The 5,593-nt window shown below is 41.1% G+C and overlaps 1 long non-coding RNA gene across 1 annotated transcript in view; it reads right to left on the bottom strand.

Moving 5' to 3' along the window:
• Positions 1–4,691: 4,691 nt before the first annotated feature.
• The window catches only part of LOC109300970, a 5,990-nt gene continuing 5,088 nt past the window's right edge, over positions 4,692–5,593 (bottom strand). Inside the window, exon 2 of the long non-coding RNA XR_002098374.1 lies at positions 4,692–5,423. This is a non-coding gene — a long non-coding RNA (uncharacterized LOC109300970). The remainder of the gene's footprint in view (positions 5,424–5,593) is intronic.

The following is a 5,593-nucleotide window of genomic DNA, read 5'->3' as shown; positions in this document are numbered from 1 at the left end:
TGTAACCTGTCTAGACCTAGCTGGATTCTGTCCCTCCCCACACATGTCTGAGAAGATGTCAAAGAAGCTCAGGTCCAGACACAGGGACCAATAGCAACAGGGGCCTGTCTCCCTGCAACGTTCCAGGGACCAGTACCAATAGGTCAGAATCCTCATAGAGGGGAATGCAGTGCCTCCTGCTCCCAGGCTTTTTATTGGCATCATGCTGTATTTCACTCATTTCATCTTGGCCTGGCACCATACCCAGGCCTTGTTGTAGCCCTAGGCTTGCATTCACTGGGCAGTAAGCTTGAGTATGTCCCTGTTGTTGTGCCCTTTGTGGAGCTTGTCCTGGTTTTCCTGCTCAAGACAGTAATGAGATCCCTCATCTCTCCATGGCCCTAGTTATATGACCAGAGCTGGGTACTGGAGGAAAATGGGAAAGGGCCTTCCATCATTCACAGCAGGGTGGCGGTCTCAGCATCTGTGGGTGGCTATGGGTCCAGCTGCAAGGAAGTGGGCAGATAGATGGAAGGAACAGTGGGTGCCCATAAATGCAGGTCCTGGCATATGGCTCTTCCTCTCACTCCAAGTGGATACGGCCCCTGCTCCAGAGTCATCAGGGCTTCACAGGCCAGGCCACTCATAGGACCTCAAACTTTCCAGGGGTTTCCAGCAGATGCCCCTGTAATGCTGGCAACACCCTATGCCCCAGGGACTTGGAAATTTCTAGTGAGCTCTACAACACTGAGGCAACTGACCATGCCCCATCTGCTCCTGAAGTTTCCAGGGGTGCCCACGTGTTTGCCCTAGCTTGGATGCCTAGGCCCCCTCCCCTACCCCAGCCCTAGTATTCTGGGACCCTGTAGCTGCGGGCCAAAAAAATCTTTGCCGCACCCCAGGTGCCCATGGCCCAAGTACCTGTTGGCAGTGGCTGAGCAATGGAAGTCACAGGGTCACCACCATGTAGGGCAAGTTCCACTGTTCTTCCCCCTGCAACTCCATCCACCAGAGGTGATCTGCCCACACCAGCTCTTGCTCGGGGGGAGAGGGGGTGTCTGCTGGCAGCCAAGTTGCAAGATAGGTCAGGCCTCTGAGATGTGGTGTATAGGTGCCAGGGTTGGTGTCTGTGGAGCTGTACCTGAGCATGGGGGTCCCCAGCTAGGTGTGAGGGTGCCAGAGTTGGGGTCCATAGGGCTGTGCCTAAGAATGGGGGTTCTCTTGGGCTCAGTGTTGGGGTCTGCAGGTACACTGTGGGGTGCTTTATGATGGGGGCTCAGATGCCTCATTTTCCCCCCACCCCATCTGCATGTGGCTGACAGCTGGCTGAAAGCTGGAGCCTAAAAGTGGGACAAGGGAAAGGGGCTGTGCCTGCTTGATGCTGGGACATCCCAAGGGTGAGGAGTGGGGCCTGCTGGGCACTCAGCTGGAGCAGCTGAGCACAGGCTGTGCGCCAGCATGACTTCCTGTGAGGGAGGACTGCAAAGCAGGCTGGGATACTGGAATGAGTAATTTGAATGAGTAGGGGAATAGTGCACAAGTTTGATATATCAGTCTAACCTGAATGGATCTCAATCAAGTATACCACAAATATGGTCTACTTTAGAGCACTTGTGCCATTTTTAGATCAGTTTATGTGCACTGAGCTTCTGTACAGTTACGAGTTTAGATTGATCTATGTTCACTTAGGTAGGTCTAAGCATAATGTCTGTCTGTGCCCTTAGTTATACTGTTCATCTCCAAGAGATCCAGCAATGCACTGGATGCTTTTCTTAATACTCTAAGGAAAGACTAGTCCTGCTCAGAGCATCCTGGATTCTATGGTTGCACTTCCAGGAACCCTGTGGTTATAAGAAGTGTTATGGGGGTGAATTGGTTAGGTGCCTACGGATCTTTAGGTGCTTATGGATCCAAAGGCAAAAGTTCAAGTCTTTCTCTGGGCTTGTGTTGAAGGTTGTTCCTAACAAACCCAGTTGCAACTGGGAATCTTTCTAGCCATGGAATAAGATATAGTAAAGCACAATGTTACCCAGGTCATTCCCATACATGCCATTGGCTACAGGACCTGATGTGTCTTAACTCTACCAGCTGGATGGACCTTTGACCTTATGATAATGCCTTTCTCAAAGAGTTTTAAGTTTCAGCCTTGCAGGAAAGTCACCTTTTACCTAACTTTGGCCACTTGGTAGAAGGTATATTACTGAACAACCTAGCACAGAACTGATTGCTAGCAAATTAGTATCCATTCTTCTCTTTAAGACAGAACATCAGTAGCATTCCCTAAGCAATATTGTTGCTTATGTACTACAACTGCAGCCTTACTTCACTACTAAAATTGCTCCAATGTTGGAAAAGCATTCAAAGGGGAGAAGAACTCTGAGCAACTAAAATACCTTGCTTTTAAATATAAGAATCTTTAAATATGCAATACTTTCCCCATAAAAAACTCAGATGTATTTAAAATCAATTTACTGTAATTATAGAGGAGCCCCTCAATTGAATGGAGAATATGTAAAATATTAAATGCTGAAAGGCAAATTTTCTTCAAGCAATTATTAAAACTATTAGAGGCAATCTCTCTAATCTGCCCAATGGTGGGAGTGAATATTTTACAGATGCTGACATGTACAGAAGTATTAATGCCACTCTCCACCCCCACAAGTTCACAAGGGCACATTACATTGGCAATGAACCACATCATACAACATTTTCCAGTTGAATTTGGCTGAGCCTCTTAGTAGTTTAATTAGAATAGTCAGCAGAAAGTGCATAGTGAAGTAACATTTGAAAGAATCCAGACAGAGTGGAAAATATGAAGGAAATATGGCTAGAGACAGAGCTAAATTAGAAGCATTTTATCAGTGATAAAGGGAAATGACAGTACATTTTGTACCTAAATGAGAAGGGTCAAAAATTAAGAACAACTGGACAGACTTGTGAAGAATGTTCATGATCTTGCAGGGGAAAAAATGTTATCTGAATGTTTGTAATTTCTCTATCATCTCCCTCTTCCACTCTCCCATTTTAAATTTAACTTGTCCATTTCTAATTTCTGTGGTAAGCAGATACCTAAAGAGAGGTCATCTAGTACTTTCCTATAGCACAGTAGGATTGTTTCTAGCTGGTTATTTGCTTCCTAACAGTACCTCCAAAGTATTTAAAAATACAAATGGTTTCTCCTGTCAGTTCTTTCACATCCTACTTAAGAAGTAGCCTAAAAAGATCATGTTCATAGTTTTTTCTCCTCAGTGTAAATAAAATGTGAAAATTAGTCTTCCACTATAATTTCAGCAGACATTTCTGTTAAACTTTTTTTAACACAGAAACATGGAACATTTGGAATTTGGGCAACACTCAAATAAAAAAAATGGAAATGTTAAAGTTTTTCCCCCATATCAGAACATTAGAGGAGTCAAATTTTAAAACTTTTTAAATCAAATTATAATGATGTAAAGACAGACAATGTCTACATTATGAAACTGGCTCGAGTGTTTTACACATCCCTGTCAGATAGTGAAGCTTGAGTGCTTTTTAATTATTTATTCACATGTAATTTCCTCCAGTTTATTTTTGTTGCTCTTTTAATTTTTTTTAAACAACTCACTTTTCTGGCATTCAAATTTCTATTGCTAAGTTTCCAGTTAGTGTCTCACTAGTGTTGCAAGAGAAGACCTTTTTGGTCTATAAAAAGATTCCCATGTACTACCAACCCTCCCCTTGCCCTCACTCACAACTGTTCTACTTCCATTTGCAGTCCACTGCCTACATGCCCAATTGAGATGACATAATTAGGGATGCAGAGAGCTTTTCTAGAATCCTATAATCTCTCTCTCATTTATTTTCCTTCTTTTTAATTAGCCCCTAATTTTTATCTAGTGTCACCAGGGAAGTATATTTCATAGTAATTTTTCAGCTGAACTATATCCCAACCAACAATGCCTGGCTTTCCTTTCTACCTCCCAGTTGCCATTATTTATTGGCAGATCAGACTAATAGAAAAGGCAAAGGTATGTCTAATGAGGCAGAACTGACAGATTTGGTCAGTGTCCTGGATTTTGTGGGAGTGTTTTTTTTGGTGACCCGCAGGTCTCATCCACCTGTTGTGCATACAGCTGGTTTAGGGGCACTACTTCTTCCACCCCCAAATAATTGCATAATGTAGCAGATAATGGCTGCACTACCAACTACAAACCCTTTCAGATGCATATCCCATGCACAATTTAGCTTATCCCACTGGTTTTGTAATAAGAATTGAATGTTCATTACTAACTTATTTGGAATTTAACATTCAACTCTGATTAATGACTTTATCACTGTCTTCCTGAGTTTTAAAACTGTAATGAATACGAAGGACTTCCATTGATTAAAAACTTAGTGAATGTTGTTATCATAACTTTTGGCACTGTTGACCTAGTGAACTACACTGTAGGCTTTTCAAAGCAGAAACTTTGTTGTTTTATGTGAATAGTAAAGTTCATTTTAAATTGCTGGCAACCACTTGGATTTTTACTTTTATAGGCAATTTATTTGGAGAAATGTGCTGTTTTTTGTTACATGTTCTTTCAAAATGTTATAAAGTTATCAAAATAAATCCATTGCCACTGGTAAATACATAACATCTCCTGTAAGTGACAACAGTAATAATAAGAACCAACCCCAGTAATAACATAAAAACCATTAATCAAACATGAACATAGTGGTCTACCTAAGTAATATAGTTAGTTTTGTTTCCATAATATTAGACACCATCATATACAAATGCTATAAAGTAGTCCTGTTAACAATGAACTTTTATTTGCTAAACAAAAGAAAAATAACTACTGCATGGTAAATGGAAAACATGTGAATTTAAGAAAAGAGGTAAAAGAAAAAATAGCTTTTGGATGTCTACTGTGGCTCAATCAATTGCAGTCTGGATTTCTATTATGCATTCTGTCCTACATTCTTGTGCATGTCTCCTACGGATATTTGTAATAATTCTAACACAAACAGCATAAGACAGGTGGTGGGTGAGATTAAACAACTGCTACTGATCAAACTTGTTTCCATTCATCCAAAAGACCCCAGACTACTTCTGCTGTAAAATGTGTGTGTACTTGCCAACACAAAAGTACAATTTCTAAAGTAATATTCTGTCTTTCTTTCCCCTCCCACAGTTCACCCATATTTTTTCATCAATCAGGTTGGTAATTAGAATTAAAAATACACATTAAAGTATCTACACACTGGTAGAAGCAAGTCTGAAATGTTACCTTTGATTATTTTCTACAGTACTAAATGCAAATTCTATAGACAGATTACTGTTTGTATGAGGCTTTAACAGGTTACTCAAATAGTTGATATATTTACAGTTTTCCAAAACTGTTTGCAGTTTTCTTTATAGCAACTCTGCAACATGGTTGCAAATTCTATGCTGTGTTCATCATTTTATCATGAAACAACACCTACTTGGCAATCTGGGAGTGTCTATACACATGCTCTGGAGTTGTGGGGGAGGGCATTTAATTAGAGCAGCTCCTGGACGACCACTCTACTTAAAATGCCACAGCATCATGTGCATTTAGTGTCCCACATTTCAGAATGGCTGTGGGGGTGCTTTAACTTAATTTCATCC

Source organism: Gavialis gangeticus, unplaced genomic scaffold, assembly GCF_001723915.1.
Source record: "Gavialis gangeticus isolate Ggan-Ray unplaced genomic scaffold, GavGan_comp1, whole genome shotgun sequence".
Classification (NCBI taxonomy): domain Eukaryota; kingdom Metazoa; phylum Chordata; order Crocodylia; family Gavialidae; genus Gavialis; species Gavialis gangeticus.
Note: the sequence above shows the minus strand (reverse complement) of the source record. Positions and strands in the feature narration are given on the sequence as shown.